This window comes from Mus musculus, chromosome 13, assembly GCF_000001635.26.
Source record: "Mus musculus strain C57BL/6J chromosome 13, GRCm38.p6 C57BL/6J".
NCBI lineage: Eukaryota > Metazoa > Chordata > Mammalia > Rodentia > Muridae > Mus > Mus musculus.
The window spans coordinates 80,096,988-80,117,924 of record NC_000079.6 but is presented as its reverse complement, the minus strand read 5'-3'; the positions used below and the strand labels follow the sequence as shown (position 1 = coordinate 80,117,924).

At 39.3% G+C, this 20,937-nt stretch overlaps 1 pseudogene; it reads left to right on the top strand.

Moving 5' to 3' along the window:
- Gm5197 (predicted gene 5197) lies at positions 18,402-19,467 on the top strand (annotated as a pseudogene).

Below are 20,937 nucleotides of genomic sequence, written 5' to 3'. Positions count from 1 at the left end.
TTGGCCCTGGCGTTCCCCTGTACTGGGGCATACAAAGATCCATTTGTTTCATAACTTCTATTAGTTTCACTGTATCTCTCTTTAGTTTCTGTTTCAGGATCTTACATTGATGAGAGTGGGGTGCTGAAGTCTCCCACAATTATTGCGTGAGTTGTAATGTGTGCTTTGAGTTTTAGCAAAGATTTTTTTAATGAATGTGGATGCCCTGGCATTTAGAGCATAGATGTTCAGAATTGAGAGTTCATCTTGTTAAATCCTACCTTTGATGAGTAAGAAGTGTCCCCTCTTATCTTTTTTGAGAACTTTAGGTTTAAAGTCAATGTTATTCGATATCAAAATTGCTACTCCAGCTTGTTTCTTGGGACCATTTGCTTGGAAAATTGTTTTACAGCCTTTTACTCTAAGGTAGTATCTGTCTTTGTCCTGAGGTGGGTTTCCTGTAAACAGCAAAAAGGTATGTCCTGTTTACATAACCAGTCTGTTAGTCTATGTCTTTTTATTGGGGGAATTAATCCATTGATTTAAAACATATTAAGGATAAATCATTGATGTTTCTTGTTATTTTTGTTGTTAGGGTTGCAATTCTGTTCATGTGGCTCTCTTCTTTAGGTTTATTGAAAGAATAGTTTCTTTCTTTTCCTTGAGCTTAGTTTCCCTTGTGTTGAAATTTTCCTTTATTATCCTTTGAAAGGCTGGATTTGTAGAAAGATATTGTGTAAATTTTGTGTTTTAGTGGAATACCTTAGTTTCTCTATGTTTAGTAATTGAGAGTTTTGCTGAGTATAGTAGTCTGGGCTGTCATTTGTGTTCTCTTAGGGTGTGTGTGACATCTGCCCAGGATCTTCTGGGTTTCATAGTCTCTGGGGAGAAGTCAGGTGCAATTTCGATAGGTCTGCCTTTATATATTACTTGACCTTTTTTTCCTTACTGATTTTAACATTCTTTCTTTGTTTTGTGCATTTGGTGTTTTGATTATTATGTGAGAGGAGAAACTTCTTTTCTGGTCTAAACTATTTGAAGATCTATAGGCTTCTTGTACGTTCATGGGCGTCTTTCTTTAGGTTAAGGAAGTTTTCTTCTATAATGTTGTTGCAGATATTTACTAGCCCTTTAAGTTGAACATCTTTTTTTCTTGTTTATGCCTATTATCATTAGGTTTTGTTTTCTCATTGTGTCCTGAATTTCCTGGATGTTTTGAGTTAGGCTCTTTTTGTATTTCACATTTTCTTTGATTGTTGTGTCCATGTTTTCTATGGAATCTTCTGCACCTGATTCTCTCTTCCATCTCTTGTATTCTTTTGCTGATGTTTGCATCTATGTTTCTTGATTTCTTTCCTAGGATTTGTATCTCCAGAGTGGTCTCCCTTTGTGATTTCTTTATTGTTTCTACTTCCTTTTTTTAGATCCTGGATGGTTTTGTCCAATTCTTTCTCCTGTTTGGTAATGTTTTCCTGTAACTCTTTAAGCGTTTTTTGTGTTTCCATTTTAAGACCTTCTAGTTGTTTACCTGTGTTTTCCTGTATTTCTTTAAGGAAGTTTTTTATTTCCTTCTTAAAGTCCTCCATCATCATCCTGAAAAGTGACTTTAGATCCATATCTTGCTTTTCTTGTGTGATGGTGTATCCAGAACATGCTGAGTTGGGAACGTTTGGTTCTGATGATGCCAAGTAACCTTGGTTTCTGTGGATTTTTTTCTTATGCTTGTCTCTTTCCATCTGATTATCTTAAGTGCTTGCTGCCCTCAATATATCTGATTGGAGCCTGTCCTTCCTATAATCCTGGTTGATTCAAGATCTTCAGATTCTAGCTTTCTCTGTGATCCTGTGATTCCTGGCTCCTGTGAACCTGAGATTCTGGGTGTGTCAGAATACTTGTCAGTCAAGCTTCCTCTGTGACCCTGAGATCCTGGTGTGACAAAGATCCTGTTATACTGGGAGCCTGGAATCATAAGATCCTGGGCATGTTACAGTGCCTGGAAGTGGTGTCTCCTCTGGGGAACATGGGGCTCTCTGGTGTGTTTGAAACCAAGGTATACCGGCACAGATCAGAAGGAACTGGAGCTGCTGCTCTGTCCAGGGTCCTGCGTCCTTGCTCCTGCTGTCACAGGCCTGTCACAATTGGTTTGGAATTGATGTTGTGTTCCACTCACCAGTGATCCTAAAATCGCGTGGCGAGTCCTCTGGGGACTGTGGGTCTGTCTGCTGAGTTAGCATCCAAGGTGACCTGGAGCTGGTGTAGCCCGGAAGGTCCTTTTCCATATTTCTATCTCTTTGATGAATTCTACTTTTACATCTTAAATCTCCCTTTTCTTTTAATCAGCTTTATGGTTATAATTTTTTGGGGAATATCACATAGGCATTTATTTTCCTTAAGTTCATCTTTTCTTTTGTTTTCATTCCTTTTCTTTCTTTCTTCCTTTTTTCTTTTCCTTCCTTCCATTTTCCTTCCTTCCTTTCTTTCTTTCTTTCTTTCTTTCTTTCTTTCTTTTTCTTTCTTTCTTTCTTCCTTCCTTCCTTCCTTTCCATCCATCCCAAATGCTGTTCCCCTTCTCATTCATCCCCTCACAAAGTCACTTCCCTCATCCATTCTCTTCTTCTCCTCTGAGATGTTAAGGTCTCCTGGAGTATCAACCAACCCTGCCACAACAAGTTGCTACCAGATTAGGTGCATCCTCTCACACTGAGACCAGACAAGGTAGCCCTGTTGGGATTCAGACGCCACAGTCAGCTTTAGGGAGAGACTCTGCTCCAGTTGGTGGGGGATCCACATCAAGATTGAACTGCATGTCTGCTATATTTGTACCAGGAGCCATATTCCAGACCATGCATGTTCTTTTGTTGGTGACTGTTTTGTTAGGGTTTTACTGTTGTGAACAGACACCATGACCAAGGCAAGTCTGATAAAAACATTTAATTGGGGCTGGCTTACAGGTTCAGAGGTCTGGTCCTTTATCACCAAAGTTGGACTGTGGCAGCATCCAGGCAGGCATGGTGCAGGAGGAGCTGAGAATTCTACATCTTTATCTGAAAGCTGCTAGCATAATACAGGCTTCCAGGCAGCTAGGAGTAGGGCATTAGAAGCTCACACTCACTGTGACACACCTATTCCAACAAGGCTACACCTCCTAATACTGCCACTCCCTGAGCCAAACATACAAACCATGAGAGTGGTTCCATCTCTGAGAACTCTCAAGGATTGACTCTCTTGGTCTTCCTATGGTGTCACTATCACTTTCAGGGCTTCAATCCTTCCCTCAACTCTTCCATAAGAGTCTGAAACCTTAATCCAGTGTTTGGCTATGGGTACCTGCAAATGTTTCAGTCAGCTGCTGGGTAGAGCTTCTCAATGGACAGTTATATTATGTGCTTGTCTGCAAGTATCATTAATAATGTCATGGATTGGTGCCTGCCCCTAGCATGAGTTCCAATTTGGGCTGGTTATTGGTTGGTCATTCCTTCAGTGTCTGCTCCATCTTTTTCCTTGCATTTATTTTATACAGGACAAATTTGGGGTTGAAAGTTTTGTGACTAGTTTGGTGTCTTTATCCCTCCACTCTTGGTTCTGCCTAGATATAAAAGGTGGTCTCTTTTATTTCCATGTCCTCACTGTTAGCCATCTTGTCTTAGATCACCTGCTTTAAATTCTGGGAGCTTTTCCCAATCCAGATCTTTTGGACTTCCTAAATATTCCCCTGATTACTCCACCCTCAGAAGCTGCAGATTTCCATTCATTCTTCTGGCTCTCTGTGCCTCTCTCCTGTCTATCTTCCATTTCCCTCCATTTCTCCTCTATTATCCTGTTCCCTCCCACCCTGTGACTCCTCTGGTTTCTTTGTTCCATATTCTAAGTGTCATTCAAGCATCCCTGTTGGACCTTCATTTCTGTTTAACTTGGGGCTTGTGGGATCTAACATAGGTATTCTGTACTTTAAGGCTAATATCTACTTATCAGTGAGTACATACAGTGCATAAACTTTTGGGTCTGGGTTATATCACTGTTTCAGTTAGGATTTTACAAGGATGAACAGACTCTAAGACTAAGGCAACTCTTATAAAGGACAGCATTTAATTGGGGCTGGCTTACAGGTTCAGAGATTCAGTCTATTATCATCAAGGAGGGAGCATGACAGCTTCTGGGCAGGCATGGTGCAGGCAGAGATAGAGTTCTATATCTTCATCTGAAGGTGGTTAGTGGAAGACTGACTTTCCAGGCAGCTAGAATCATGGTGCTAAGGCCATACCTGCAGTGATACACCGATTCCAACAGGGCCATACCTCTTAATAATGCCACTCCCTGGGCCTGGGCTATACAAATAGTCACAATCACTCAGGATGATATTTTCTAGTTCCATCCATTTGGCTGGAAAATTCATGATGTCCTATTTTTGACTGAAGAATAGTATTCCATTCTGTAAATGAACCATATTTTCTGTATCTATTCTTCAGTCAAGGGACATTTGAGTTGTTTCCTGTTTTGGGATATTGCAAATAAAGCTGTTGTGAGCATAGTGGAGCATGTGTTGTTGTAGTATAGTGGATCATCTTTTGGGTATATGAATAAGAGCAGTATAGTTGACACTACAAAAGTAATATACAACAAACCAATAGCCAATGTCAAATTAAATGGAGAGAAACTTGAAGTAACACCACTAAAATCATGGACAAGAAACAACTTCAGCAATGTGTATGGATATGAAATTAACTCAACAATATCAGTAGCCCTCCTTTATGTAACTGATAAATGGACAGAGAAAGAAATTAGGGAAACAATAGCCACTAATAATATAAAATATCTTGGTGTAATTTGAAGAAAGCAAAGGGACGATCTGAATGGCAATAACTTCCAGTCCCTATAGAATGAAATTGAAAGAGATATCAGAAGATGTAAAAATCTCCTGGGCTCATCAATCAGTTAGATTAACATAGTGAAAATGGACATATTACAAAAAGCAGTCTATATATTAAATACAGTACTCATAAAAATTTTTATACAATTTTTCATAGACCTTGAAAGAGAATTCCCAAAATCATATAAAAATGCAGGATAGTCAAAAGAATCCTGAATAATACAAGGTCTTCTGGAAGAATCACCATCACTGACTTTAAGCTATACTGCAGAGCAATAATAATGATAACTGCATTATATCAGTATAGAAACAGACAAGTTGAGCAATTAGAACTGAAGATTCAGAAATAGACACACACCTATGGCCACTTGATTTTTTGACAATGAAGCCAAAATCATAAAATAGAAAAAATGCACTTTTAACAATTGGTTCTGGTTTAACTGGATGTCTCCACATAGAAGAATGCAAAAAGATTCATATTTAGCATCTTCCATAAAACTCAAGCCCAAATGGATCAAGGACCTTAAAATAAAACCTAATATTTTAGCTAATAGAACAGAATTTGGGACATAGCTTTTAATGCATTGATACAGAAGACAAATTTCCTGATCAGAACACTAATGTCTCAGGCCCTAATGTCAACAACTGATAAATGCCATTTCATGAGAAGCTTCTGTAAGGCAAGGGACACTCTCAACAGTACAAAATACAGCCCACAGACTAGGGAAAAAATCTTCACTAACCATACATCTGACAGAGGGCCAGTATCCAAGTTATATATACATAGATACACACATATGTGTGTGATATATATATATATATATATATATATATATATATATATATATATATATATATATGTGTGTGTGTGTGTGTGTGTGTGTGTGTGTGTTTGTGTGTGTGTGTGTGTGTGTGTGTGTGTGTGTGTGTTAGACTCCAGAAAACCAAATAACCCAATTTTAAAATGGAGTACAGAGCTAAGCAGAGAATTCTCAACATAGGAATCTGCAATTGTTAAGAAGCACTTAAGGAGAAACTCAATCATCTTACTCATCAGGGAAATGAAAATAAATACCACCCCGAGATTCCACCTTATATCAATCAGAATGTCTAAGATCAAAAGCTCAAGGAACAGCATATGCTGGTAAGGATGTGGAGAAAGTTGAACTCTCCTCCATTGGAAACTTATACAACTACACTGGAATTCAACATGCTGGTTGTCAGAAAATTTGTCAGAAATTTTTCTTTAATTTTATTTAGGATTTTTTTTTTTTTTTACTTTTATAAATTCCTAAAAATTTTCAATGAGTTCGTGATTCTCCTGCCTCTGCCTCCTTCAGTAAATCCTACCAGTGTGTGCCACCACCACTGGCATTTTATTATTGGTTTTTAAAATTATGTTTCCTCTACTATTGTGCTATTGAGAACAGATGGGGAGAGAGTGGGCATCCTTGACTTGTGATTTTAGTGGGATTGCTTTAATTTAATTTGGGATTCTCTCCACTTAACTTCATGTTAGCTGTTGGTCTACTGTTTATTGCTCTTATTATATTTAGGTACATTTAGATATGTGCCATAAATTCTTGATCTCTCCAAGATTTTATCATGAAATGTGTTGTATTTTGTCAAACAGATTGTAAGCGTCTAATGAGATAATCATGTGAGTTCCATCTTATACCATCAGAATGGGTTTGATCAAAAACTTGAGTGATATCACATGCTGTGGAGAAAGATGAATATTTCTCCATTGCTGGTGGCATTGCAAACAGATATAGCCACTCTGGAACTCAATCTAGCAGTTCCTCAGAAAATTGGAAATAATTTTACTTGAAAAGTCTGCTATACCACTCTTAGGCATGAACCCAAAAGATGTTCCACCATACCACAAAGACATGTGATCCACTATGTTCATAGCAGTCTTATTTATAATAACCAGAAGCTGGAAACAACTGAGATGTCCCTCAACAGAAGAATGGATACATAAAATGTGATTCATTTACACAATGGAAAATACTATTCAGCTATTAAAAATGAGGACATCATGAATGAATGGAACTAGTACTATCATCCTGAGCAAGGAAACCCAGACACAAAAGGACATGCAACAGAGGGAACACTACTGTGGCTGTCCTCTGAGAGGCTCTACCAGCAGCTGACTAAGACAGATGCAGATACTTACAACCTACCATTGATCTGAAGTAGGGGACTTCTATGGCCAAGTTAGGGAAAGGATTGAAGAATCTGAAGAAGATGGCAACCCTATAGGAAGAACAGCAGTAGCAACTAACATGGACCCCTCAGAGCTCTCAGAGACTAAGCCATACACTGTAGAGTGTACATGGGCTTGTCTGTGGCCCCCATGCACTTATGTAGAAGAGGACTGCCTTGTCTGGCCTCATTGGGAGGGAGAACTGGGAAGGGAGGCAACATTTGGAATGTAAATAAATAAAATAGTGTAATAAAATATACTTCATTATTTGTGAGAAAAAATGTTTCCTGGAGTCTATGTAATTCTCATTGGCATGCATTTCTACAGGGCTGGTAGGTTTTATGCTTGCTTGATCTTTAATAGTGTTTGTATTTTTTTAAATCAAATCTGGATATGTGGAAAAAAATTATAGTTCTGTGTCAGATATGAACATAGTAGATTTAGCCAGAAGAGGAATGTGCCTACACATGGGTACAGTAGGGCTTATGTTTGGACATGGTTTAGGTGGAGTAAATAAAATGTAGTTAACAGAGGAAACTGGGCTATTGTGCAGTATGTTCAGCCACTCATTCTGAAGTAGATCTGGCTGGGTTGAGATGTTGATTGTGGCATGGAAAGGGCCTGTGGAGGGGCAGACATGATGACATGATCCTAGGTGTTGCTTATCATAGAGCCAGAGGCACCTAGAAAAGTTCCTAGACTTGTTTTCTAATGTGGTATTTAAGCTAGGTCTAGGGATTGGAAAAGAGTTCATGGAGGGGAGTTTCAGGCAAACTCACTGTTCTGGACCCTGGAAAATGATGTGCAGTATCTAACTGGGTGGAGAGATTTGATCTGTCACTATTATTCCCTGTACTTAAAAAACTTAAAGCCAGTTATGAGTCATTATCACCACTGACTACTATTAAAGAGAAACTTCTCTGGCCAATGCTGAAAATTGGCATACACATAAATAATTTTTAGGCACTTTGATAGGCATACCATGTTGATTTACCAAAGTAACACTATAATTCTTACTAAAGAATATAATTGACCCAGTCAGAGATTTTACTGAGTTTACAGTAGAAAGAATGAATGTCCTCCAATGGAGCAAACCTAATTCTAATGAGAACAATTTCCCTGATATCAGTCACGCCACTATTGCCTAATAAATACACAGTGTATGACCATTGCAGCATTGTATTCAGTGTCCACAGCTAGTAATGCTACAGATAACAACAGTCTTTCAGCTGAATGCAGTCTTAGGATACTATGAGGCTTAGCCAGTCGGGAAGCATATCTAGATAATTTTTAGTTTGACATCTTTATTTCTTCAATGTGGGCCATATAAGAAACAGATTATATTTTTATGACTAAGAGTTTTGCAATTTTAAGCCTCTGAGATACTGAAGATGCTTATTCTTCAGAATAGTCAAAGATACCATGAGTATCATACTTTCACATTTATTAGATGGATCTAGTTTTCTATGCTGTGGATAGTTAAAACACTCTAACACATTTTCTTTCTGTGATGATAAAACAGTGTTTGTGTGTTTTTAAATATAGAGTTCTAAATATTTTTGTATTAATGTAAGAGGAAAGAGAGGCCCATTGGCCTTGCAAACTTCATATACCTCAGTACAGGGGAACGCCAGGGCCAAGAAGTGGGAGTGGGTGGGTAGGGGAATGGGGGGAAGGGTTATGGGGGACTTTTGGGATAGCATTGAAAATGTAAATGAAGAAAATACCTAATGAAAAAAAAAGAATTCTAAACTAAAAAAAAAAAAAAGAGAATTATACACTGCCAACATTTCAATTGTTAGCAATAAGCAATGATCCTCATTTTTCCTGAAGCTACGGCATTAATTATTTTCAGTTAAAGCTGTCAGATAGACACAGTCCTGCATCTTATCTCACTAAAATAACTTATTTAATATAAATTATTCATCATGTTTATGAAGATAAATGCACGTGAATATATATATGTATCTATCTATATATAGAGATAAATAGATACATATATAGAGTGATCAAAATGAAAAAGGCAGATATATACATAAATACATAAAGACAGATACACAGAGAGAAAGACAGAGAGACAGAAAGGCAGAGAGAAACACAGAAAGATAGCACATAAAAAGTGATTGTAAAAATAGAACAGTTTGAGAGATTAATTTCATTGGTATGTAAATGTGATTATAACATATAATATAACTCTCTCTGATACATCATATTGTTCTATTTTTTTCTTATTTTCTTCCCTTTCACAACTTATTAACAAAACTAATTTACATCTATGGCTTGTAATTCATTAACTAAGAACAACATGTTGCTTATATAGGATGTGAGTGCCTTTATGTACCCACTGTTCACTGAACTGAACAGTGTGTACATCCTGACTTGAATATATCACATACCAATTCTTCCTTCTTTACAGGTTTACCTATGGCTACTTATAAATTTATAAACAGATATATCCCATTTGATGTTCCTAATAAAAATGTACATTCTTATTAAATTATTTTTATTAAACAGAGTAATTCAGAACCTAAAGTATTATGTCAACATCATAATCCATTCATATCTCCTACTGACACCATTTTCTGCATTGATATGGTGGTTCCTAAATCAGCCCCAATACCAACGCTTGTGAGTTTAGGAAAGCAGTATCGAGAAGAAGCCTCTGACCTTCAAATTTCTTATGATACCATGATGGAATAATTGGAATTTTTTTTATCATACATCTTGAAAATTTGACACTATTTATGTGTAGTCATGTTTGCTTCAGTCTTCCCATGTAATACAAACTGTCATGGAATTGTAGTTATCTGCTGTATCAGGTTTCAGGAAGCAGGAAACATAGGTATGAACCATCATGCAGTATTTAAATACATATTTATTTAACAGTTTTTCATTTCTTTATTTATCTATTGTAGAAAATTTTTATTAAAATGAGATTATATCACATTCTTCCCTTCCCTTTCCTTCCTTCAGCTCCCCTATTATTTATATATAATTTCAGAGATAACTACTTAGTGTTGGATAATCAACTCTCTCTTCAGTTCTCAGTATTCCTCAGTTGCCTGTAGTTATTTGTGGGGCCATGGGCTATACACAGACCGACTGGTCTCCAGTCGAAATTAGGTCCTGGACCCCAGTGGGACCCCATGGGTGGTAATTTCCACCTACATGTCTCCTGGGCTCCTGGCTCCTATCAAAGTTAACACCCCCACAACCACTACAGAAGAGGCGTGTGAGTATCAGTCAGGTAGACAATTTGAAGCCAAGCTTCTGGCATTTTGGCTAGACTCCTACACACAGTTACCTAGCAACAGCAAGATAGAGCAGCCCACTATAAGAGGGGCTGCTTGGCCCCACCTTTCTCTCTCTTTAAGCTTCCACCTTTCCTACTCTCTAACTCTTGTTTTTTTCTTTCCCTTCCCCCCTCTCTCCACATGGCTATTGCCAGTCTCTCTCTCTTTCTACCTTCTCTCCTTTCTCCCTGCCTTTCTACAATAAAGCTCTAAAACCATAGACTGTCTCTATTCATCAAGGCCCACCATACTTGAAGGATGGATGAGATGGGCTTTCTCCTAATGAGCTGCAGTCTAAACTCCAGCCAGAAGGCCTTCCTACGCTGTAGCCATGGACTGGACTAAGGACTCTCGCCTGCCTGGGAACCACCCAGTGCCCCCTTCTCTTCCCTGCTTTTCTCTCCCTTCATGTCCAAGGCCAAGTGCTGTCCCGGGGCCCCTATTCTGTTCTCAGGTCATCTGCCATATACAGTGTGGGATGCCAGAGTCTGAGAACCTGGTACCTGGGGCTGCTCCTTGTCTACCACGTGCCATGTGGGGTCAGTGGCTTAAAACAGCCAGATGTCTATTCGGGGCCACATGGAAAGTGTGTGTTCTCTCCCACTACCCTCTTTCTCCTACAGCCATGGCCCCGAGGTTATTTGTCTAGAAATGGGTCCCAATGACATTTCTCACTTCTACTTTAGCATAGAAATGTCCTTGGTTGAGTTTTGCTTAGGCGGACATATTTTTGAAATTCTGCTGGTGAACATCTCTTTCATTTCTAGATGGGATTTCACACCTTCTCTTTTATATTTCTGGATAGTTATTGTTGTTTGCAGTTATTTTTCTTTTTTTTAATAGTAGTAACAATAATATGAACTAACCAGTAACCCCCAGAGCTGTGTCTCTAGTTGCATATGTAGCAGAGGATGGCCTGGTTGGCCATCAATGGGAGGAGAAGCCCTTGGTCTTGCTGCTTTCAGTTCTAATCAAGATGCTTGGAAGTGGGTGGGTGGGTAGGTGGGGGATCACTATCATAGAAGCAGGGGAGGAAATGGGATAGGGGGTTTGTGGAGAGAAAATTGGGAAGGGGGATAACATTTGAAATGTAAATGAATAAAATAATCAATAAAAAATGAAAAAAAAAGATCAGTTAAGCAAACACTTGAAAAACAAAAAAAACCCTTGTGGCAGGGGTGGGTAGATAAGAAGGTACAGAGTCAACTACACAGACAATGGGAATCGGGACGTGGCAAAAGCAGGAACTGGGCCCAGTCAGTATCATTAAGTCAGTCATCTCACTGCCCTTAGCCAAGATTCCTGGCAGCCTGCAGTGCAATCTGTTGTGAGAAATGAATAATGATGGGCCCTATTCTCAAGGTCTCCTCGAAGGGACTTTATTGGGCTTTGTATGGGAGGACTTTTCTGAGTCTGAAGATCCCCATGAGCTCCAACAACTCCCCTAACTGGACTGATCCAGGGTTCAGAAGGATGTGAATAATATTCTTCAAGTTTGGCCTCTGTAGTAAAATCAACTATCTTCCTTTGTTGGCATCAGAGAAAGCCATAGTGGCCTCAGAGATCAGGTTAGAACTGGGTTGGCTGTAGGTAAATAGGTAAATAAGGAAGGGCAGGTAGCTACTTATTTGGGGATAGGTGGTTATTAAGAGTACCCAGGAAGCCTGTCATAATTTCTTAAAAATTAAGGGAATCCGCTCATAAATATTGAGAGCGCACTTAAGAGAAAAAGGTACTACTATATTATCACTTTCCTTAATGTGATTTCTTCCTGCCAAGCCCCTCACATTAAGAGCAAGTTTAAAGGCAATTTCCTATTAGGAGGAGCAGTATGTAGATCTGGTGTAGCTACAGGAGGAGATCATCTTGCCACAGAGTCCCTAGGTCTTCTGTGTGGGCCTGTGTACCAGATACTTTCCATGGAGATCTCTGGACTTGCCTGGTGTGAGAGTTTCAGCAAAGGGAAGCAAGTGCAGGGAGAGAGGGGAAGCTGCTTGTACTGCTTCTGCTGCTGTAGTTGGCTCCACCTCTGTCTCTACCACGACTTCCAGGTTACTGGGTTACTGTGCATTGCCCTGCACTGAGTTAGGTCAGGCTGGGCCCACGAGAGGCCAACTAGCCAGTGAGGAGTGCAGTGGAGCTTCAGGAGAACAGACCTCTTCCCAAGTGTTACAGCTCTAAGGACAGAAGACTCAGACGACGGAGTAGTTCTTGCACACTTTTAATCCTTCTGGATAGGAATCTTATATACAGCTTTTCTCCACACTACTGTGGTTCACATAATTATTGCCAGCAAAGGTCTCAAAGTGTTACATACTGCTTCTTCCTAATAGGAAATTGCCTTTAAACTTGCTCTTAATGTGAGGGGCTTGGCAGGAAGAAATGTCTATTAAGGTTCCTGTCAGATAAGAAGGTTATTACCTTCTGCAGAAATTTCTTAGTGTCCTGAGTAATGGTGATCTCAGTAGAGGGAATCTTAGGGTCCTCCAATAGGGAGAAGAAATTTCTCATCTCTTGGTCAGAGATCCAGAGAAATGGCTTTAACAAATTAACAGTCCCAATATAGTTGTTGAAGCTCCACAAAAGATAGGTCTCATTCTGAGAAATAGAGAAGGCCAGGGGTATAAAACAGAGAATCCCAGAAAGGCATACAGAGGGACTGACTCGATTTTTTTTTTCGGGGGCAACCTGCAGATTAAGCTTTTCTAAGTCTTTTAGGAGCTGTACAGTAACTCCTTGTAAGAGATGAATCAGGATGTTGCAGCATAATGTCTTCCTTATAGTGGATGATCAAAATATCTTTAGGGACTGCCTGTAATACTCAGCTACATAAAGCTGGCAGATAGTGGGACCGTGTTCCATTCCTTGTGCGAGGACTGTCCATTAGTTTCTCCTAGCTGGTTTTTGGATATTAGGTTCTAACACTCTAAAGGAAAAGTGGTATCTATCCTGTAGTGCCAGGGGGGATTTAGAAAAAAAATCCTTAATATCCATAACTAATATGTGATAGGAGGATAGGAGGGTACTAGGGTGAGACAGTCCTGCCTGAGTAGTCTCCATTTTTTCCATTGGTTCATTGATAGCTCTCAGATCTTGTAAGAGTCTATTTTTTCCTGACTTTATTTTAATGACAAAGATGGGGGTGTTATGCCTACTGGTTGAGGGGTCTAAGTCACCTGGCTTAAGTCCCTAAAGAGTTGTCCTGTCTTTCTGAAGGCCCATCAGGAACAAGCAGGCAGGCCTCCCTGTAAGAGTCTTGTAGGAACTTTGCCAGCTAGCACACAGGGTATTGAGAGAGGCAGTCAGGGCTAATATTGTGCCTGCTTCAGGTTCAAGGTCTCTGGTGGCCACTACCCATTTATGAAGGCCATCATTACGACTGCCAAAAGGGCATTATGGGTAGGTGCATTAAGACTCTCCAGAGCCAATTGTTTAACAAGCCATGTCTTAAGTGGGTCCTGAATCAACTCTTCTCTCCATTACCTCTGTAATCCTCCTGAGAAAATCCATAAAGAACTCTCTCGATTGTTGTACAAGGTTATGGAAGTGGGCAGAGTGATCTCTGGGAGTACAGGCCTTAAGAACCTTAAAAGACAGATTGGAAACCTGGCTAAAGTAGGCATGTTGGCTGATAGTAGCTTGGGTAACTGGGTTAAAGTATGTCTCCCATGGCTGGTCATCAAGTTTAGGGTGATGTTAAGGTTAAATTGAAGATTTTAGTATGCCTGACACTTGCCAGTTCCTGATATACTGAACTCTAGTTTAAAAACATGGTAGCTTTAGGACTGCTTTAAGAAGATTTTACCAGTCATAATAGGTTTGTGCTTTCATGTCCCACTGTCTCAAGACCTGTTCAAATTAGGGAGAGTCATTGGCCACCTTTCTAATTAAAGCGAGGTCAACTAGGGGCATAGGGACCCAATGTCTGTTGGCCTCATCAATGCTGGGGTTGATACAATAAACCTTGTGTTGGGCCCTATGGAACAAGGGAGGCAGCTGAGCAGCAGGGGGCTGTAGGAGGCTGTACATGTAGGGGAAGAAAAGCAGTTGCATTCCTGGCACAAAGTTTACATCAAGGGTACACTGAAGGGGTCTTGCAGTGGGCACCAGGGAATTGGACACCTTTGAGAGTTGAGGTGGCTTCAATGGTGCCACAGTAGCAGGTCCCTGCTCCTCCTCTTGTTCCTCCTCTTCCGTCTTTCTCCTTACTTGAGGAGTCTGCCACAACCTAGAGGGTTGAAGGAGGGGCAGTGACGAACAAGTTCACACTTGCCTATTCTTAACAATGTTTGTAATAGCAATGGCAAAAAGAATCAGATCAAAAGAGGTGGTGGGTGGTACGAACTATCCCCAAACTCACCTCTATTTATCTTACGTTTCTGGGCCAGAAACAAAACCCTTATCCATAAAACAAGTTTCCATATGTTTTCAGGAGATATTCATCTGGCTAGAACTGCCACCTCTGTCCAGTTTTCCAGATCTGAATACTTGACTTTCATGCCCCTGGGGACAAGGAGGAAAGTAAGGTCTCTTATTGTGGATCCTTGCAGTGGGAGGGCAGGCTACCAATAGCAGGACAAGACAAAAGGGAAAACTAACAATGACAGAAAAGAGGGAGGGAGGAAGAAAGTGTGTGTAGGACTCAGGTGTCTTGTGCTTAGTTGGGGACTTTCCATGGTTGTTAGGTCAAGGACCTATGCCCAAAGTGTCTCAATGGAAGGCCATTGAGAGGGTCAGTCCTTGGTTTCATCTCCTGGATGGTCAGTCCTTATGTGGAGACTCAGGTCAAATTGAAAGTAAAACAGAATGTCCCTCCTTATCAGGACAAATGACACAAAGGAATAAGAGGAAGGCCTCTGAGATTACACCTTGCAGGGACAAAGCATACAGAGCATGAAGGGGCCAACTTACTGAAAACAAAACAAAACACCCCACAATACAAAACAAAACAAGAATGACAAAAACAAGAAATAAAATAAAAAAGCCATTTGGGGCACTTGACCATGCTCCAGTTAGGAAAAACCTTTTTCAGTTGGAGGAATTTAAAGATGATGCTACAATAAAAATAAAAAATAAATAAGCCCAGACACCAGCAAGCTCAATATCCCTGCTCATATGGGTAGAAGTCCCATATTAGGCACCAGGTATTCCTTGCATCCCAAACCAAGATCCTTGGTGGCTGGGATAAAAAGGTTCAGAGCCAATGACTCAGACTCTAGGAATTGAGCAAGTGGTAAAAGCAGACTAATTTATTAAGGGAACCAGGCAAACATTTATATCACTCTACCAGTGTCTCACTGTGAAATAGCCATATGTGTAGCCTTTTTTCAATGGCTTGCTCCATCAGCTGATCTAGCATCAGTGATCTCTAGTCATGCTGGCATATTCTAGGTTGGCTCAGGGAGGAGGTATCAGTGGTGTATATGCTAGCATTGCTACTGGGCCTGCTTGGCTAAGTTCCTCCTACAAGTTATATGTCTGAATTTTGCGGTAGGTGTGTCCTCTGGGACTAAGAACCATATGATCAGTTGTTCTCTTCATTTTGACCACTTTTGATTTTCTAAAATGGTCCGTGTTTGATGTGAAATAAGCTTCTTGGATAAGGAGTGAGAGATACACAATTATGGATATAATAGTAAGTGTTTAAAATGCAGTTAGGAACTCTGGTGGTTTGTAAGTTGTGGTTGTAGGCTCTTCTCCAGTATCTATGATCTTGTTAGTCCTAGGGAGTTAGTTATGCTTCTAATAGTAAGAAAAATTTCCCTGATGAAGAGTGAATGTTAAATCCAATTAGACAATTTCTGGTTTTGCACTCAATGCTATTTTTGCAACCTTAGGGTCATAGTGGCATGTTGGCTGTTGTGATTCATAGGATTCAAAACTAAGAAGGACTGTTGTTTGTTTCTACTTCCTGCAGCTTGTGTATCACTTTCTAATCTTATAAAAACTAGTCTTTAGGGACAAGGCTTCTATTTTAGATCCAGGTCAGATCATCTGAGATTTATGCAGTCTGAAGTACATCATCTTCAACAACAGGGACACACCTTCAACATCTAGCAGGCAACTAAAAGCAACAGCTGTACTTTTATTGTCCGTGGAGATTTTAAATTCATCTGACCAACAACTTGAAAGGGAGTCTCTTCTGCTTATTTCTAAGGTTTTGTTACATTGTCTAAGGCTCTTTGAGCAAGCACTATCAGTGTAAGTGGTATAACTCTAGTTAATATATATGTTACTACATATACACATATAAGATAGATAGATGGATAGATAGATGCACATATATTCATTTCCATATATTATGTTTATGCAAATGAAAAATAGTATATTTCCTAATGGCTTTTCCAAAAATCATTAGTATGATGAAACTCTTTTACATTTAGAATTTTATAACTATTCAAAGATATAAGACTAGTTATCAATGATTGAATGGCAAAATATGGTTTACCATAATTATTTTATTTTTATTCTATTTCTGCAAGAGTTGAAATCTATTTCAAAAACATGTAGCATTACAGCTGACATAAGAAATAGCATCACGTGAGCCATACACTTGAAAAGAATAGAACCTAAACATGTGTATCATATATCTCCCATCTTTCTATGCATATTTATTAGGAAATTCCAAAACCAGGATTAAATTCAATATGCATGTTAGTAAATATTTTGATCAACAGGCTCATATTTTAGAACTATATATGGCATATGTTTATATTATCTATGTTCTGAGACTTAAGGTAGTCAAATGCCCATTTTAAAGTGTTTAGCTCGTATTCAAAGTATAAAGTTTCTGGAACATTTATAACATTTTAAATGAGAAGTGCTTTTGTAGCAACGCAGGATGCATCATCTCAGGAGAGGGAGATCCCATGGTTTACTATGACGCTGAATTAATGCTTGTGAAGACTGACGTTTATAGAGATTACAGGGTTCTGTTACAGCTCTATTATGCTACACTAATATATAAGAAATTTGTCATTCTTTGGATCCCTTTAGATTTTCTATCGCTTTACTAATACCCTATCAATATTTTCATTTACTTATAAAAATATCACTGCTTAATGATTAAAAATTTATTGACCAACAGATTAAAATATGAGGTGATGTGAAATTCTAGTGCATAGGAAACTTCTTAGAATCTATGAAAGCGGCACAGAACTTCAGAGCATAGCCAACTAATGTCTGATTTGATCTAAGGTTCACTCCATTAAAAGGAAAACATGCAGGGACAAAGAGTACAAACTGGAGGTCTTTATCAACTCCCTCCAGTAAGAGTTCATGGAATCCCACAGAAGAGAAGGTGGAAAGATTATGAGAACCCCACAAGACAAAGGACAGCAGAAGACCAAATTCCTCTGAATCAAATTCCTCTTATCAAGGTGAATACTTGCTCACAGACTCGGGCAGCAAGCACAGGGCTTTCAGGGGTCTGCAACAGGTCCTAAGCACATATGTTATGTCTATTAGCATATCATTTTATGGGTCTTAACTATGAAAACAAGTAGGTCTGTGAACCTGTGCCAGTTCTTGGGCCTCCTTTCCTGTCAAGTCGCTGTGTCCAACTTTAATATGAACATTTCAAATTCATCTTATTATAGTTTATTTTGTCATGTTTGGTTGTAATCTCTTAGACACCTGTTCTTTTCTAATGAGAGACAGAAAGGTAGTGATTCCAGAATGGAAGGGAAATAGAGAGAAATTTGGAGGAATAGAATGAAGAGAAGTATAATTCAGATATACAGGATATACTGTATGAGAAAAGAATCTATCCTCAATAAAGGAAAAAAAGTGATTAGGCATCCAGTAGATGCTCTGAAATTCTATTATGAATCTTAAGCATTATATATAGGATAAAAAAAACACGATATTACATATTTATTCTAAGTGTGTCACATTCTTCTTAGGAAAAATTTATAGGTGAGAATAAGGGATAATAAATTAGCAGCTAGAGATGGTTTGGTAGTTAAGAACACAAGAAGCTCAAGAAACAGTAAAATAAAACCTTTATTTGAATTACTAGTATTGTCAAAGACTTGTGTAAAGGAAAGAAGAGTCCAGCAGCCACCCTGATCATGTGGTGAGTCTGCATGCCAAGTGGCAGAGTGGGTGCTCCTGGGCTAGGGCAGTAGCCACACCCTCTGTGGCACCACCATGGACTGGAACAGGTTCAAGCTGTGTATTCATTTCCATTTCAACAAATGATGACAGAAGCTTCTAACATGGCAGTCAGGACTGGACCACAGGTACCAGAAGAGGCTCCTAACATGGCAGCCGTGACTGAACAGCAGATGTCCCCAGAAGCTCCTACCCAGGAACCTGTACCAGAGGTTTCAAAGGGAAAGAAAAGGAAAACCAGAGCAGCAGAGCCCCAGGACCCAGTGGAGCTCAAAAAACCTGCTGCATTAAAGAAATCCGGCAAGTCCACAAAATCAAAACAGAAGCAAGAGAAAAATCACAGACGTTTAAAGTGAACCATTTCAATGGCGTCTCTGAAGCTGAGCTTCTAACCAAGACTCTTCCAGACACTTTGACATTCAATCTGGATATTGTGATAGTTGACATTAGTCCAGGAATTAATGGCTGTTTACAAAGGACATCACTACCCTGGGCTTGGAAATCATTTCAGGAAGGGTCTACTTATGTCAGGGCTGAGTAAAGTGACACTGAGTCACATGGATAACCACATCTTACCCGGGAAATATGGCATCAGATTCACCAACATGGTTGAACGAACGACACCAGGCAACAAGGATCTGTCTAGTAAAGAATTTCGGGGAGGGCATTTCCTAGCATAGAAACTGAAGAAAAACCGGCCATGAATAGCGGTGTTTAATGCAAAGTACATTTATGAAATTTTCAGTAAAGAAGTTTTTGGAGTAAAGGTTAAGAACTGGGAATTTGGGCTTCAACCTCACAAGGTTCCAGACAAAGAAACTCTTTGCTACGTCATAGGGTCTTCCAGTGCCAGATGTGCTCACTTTCCTCTAGCCCAAGACAAAGTTCATCACCTATTAATCTGAAGGATTTAAAAAATCAGCTGAAATGTATTGAAAGCAACACGGACGTTCAGGAAGTGTAATATACATTTGACCTACAGCTTGAGCAAGAGAATGCAAAAATAAAATAAAATAAAATAAAATAAAATAAAATAAATGGCTGTTAAGAAAGAAAAGTATGATCCAGGCTACGAGGCAGCATATGGCAGCACCTATGGTGAAATCCCATCATCTAACAGTGAGGAGCAGAGAGGAGAATCAGCTCCCTGAATGCGTAGTGGATGACACAGTTGCTTTCAGAGCAGATCCTTTCTTTTAATAATTGTGGGACACAAGATCAGTAAGAAGGAAGCAATGCTTAGTGAAGATGCTGGTCAGATCTGTCTCAGTGCTTCAGTTTTAATTCAGTAGAACCTCAATTAGCTAACTGAAGAGATTTAGTATTAATAGTACTTTACGCTAGTGGTGTAATTAAATATGGAGTATTTGTATGGTAGAGTCAACTGTATGAATCTGTGTAGTTTGGAAAGAAAAAATAAGGTGTTTTGTACTTGACTTTTATATTTGAATTATCCATCCTTCTAGCTTTTTATATTCTCTATTTCATTTATATATAAAAAACAAACAAACAAACCTGGTTTTCTTTGAGGAATCACATTACTCTATTATTTTCAAAAGCAACAGTCTGAATATTTATAGTCTATTCTTCACTGAGCATACCTATACATGCCATTATCCCTTTAAATGCCTAAGAATGGCATGCTAGTAAGAATCAAACTGGTAAGAAGGCAAGGTGTGCCTGTCTCCGTGTTTGAAGCTGACTAAACCTCTGTGGAGTCAAGTTCAGAAACCCCTCACTCTCCAGTGGTGTGTGTGGCCGTTGTTTGGTAAGAGAAACAGAGTATGGCCTTTCCTGATGAGGCTTGAGCCCTGAAGTTGGCCTCTGCCTCTTGTGTGTTAATCCTCTCAGAGACAGAAACTTCTGCTGAGCTTGTAGGTTCTTCTAGAACACAGTGGAACTTGGAAAGCTCCCCACTCATCAGTTTTTTCTGAATTTCTCATTAGTATTCATCAACAGTGGAAGAGTGTTTGTCTTTGTCCACATCCTTAGCAGCATCTCCTGTCACCTGAGTTTTTGACCTTAGCCATTCTGGCTGGTATGAGGTGGAATCTCAGAGTTTTTTGGATATACATTTCCCTGATGACTAAAGATGTTGAGCTATTCTTTAGGTGCTTCACAGACATTTGAGATTCTTCAGTTGAGAACTCTGTTTAGCTCTGTACCCCATTTTTAATAGGGTTATTTGATTCTCTGGAATTTACCTACTTTAGTTCTTTCTTTTTTTTTTTCAAGTTATTTCACAGTATTTCTTTTTTTTTTTCCATTTTTTATTAGGTATTTAACTCATTTACATTTCCAATGCTATACCAAAAGTCCCCCATATCCACCCACCCCCACTCCCCTGCCCACCCACTCCCCCTTTTTGGCCCTGGTGTTCCCCTGTACTGGGGCATATAAAGTTTGCAAGTCCAATGGGCCTCTCTTTCCAGTGATGGCCGACTAGGCCATCTTTTGATATATATGCAGCTAGA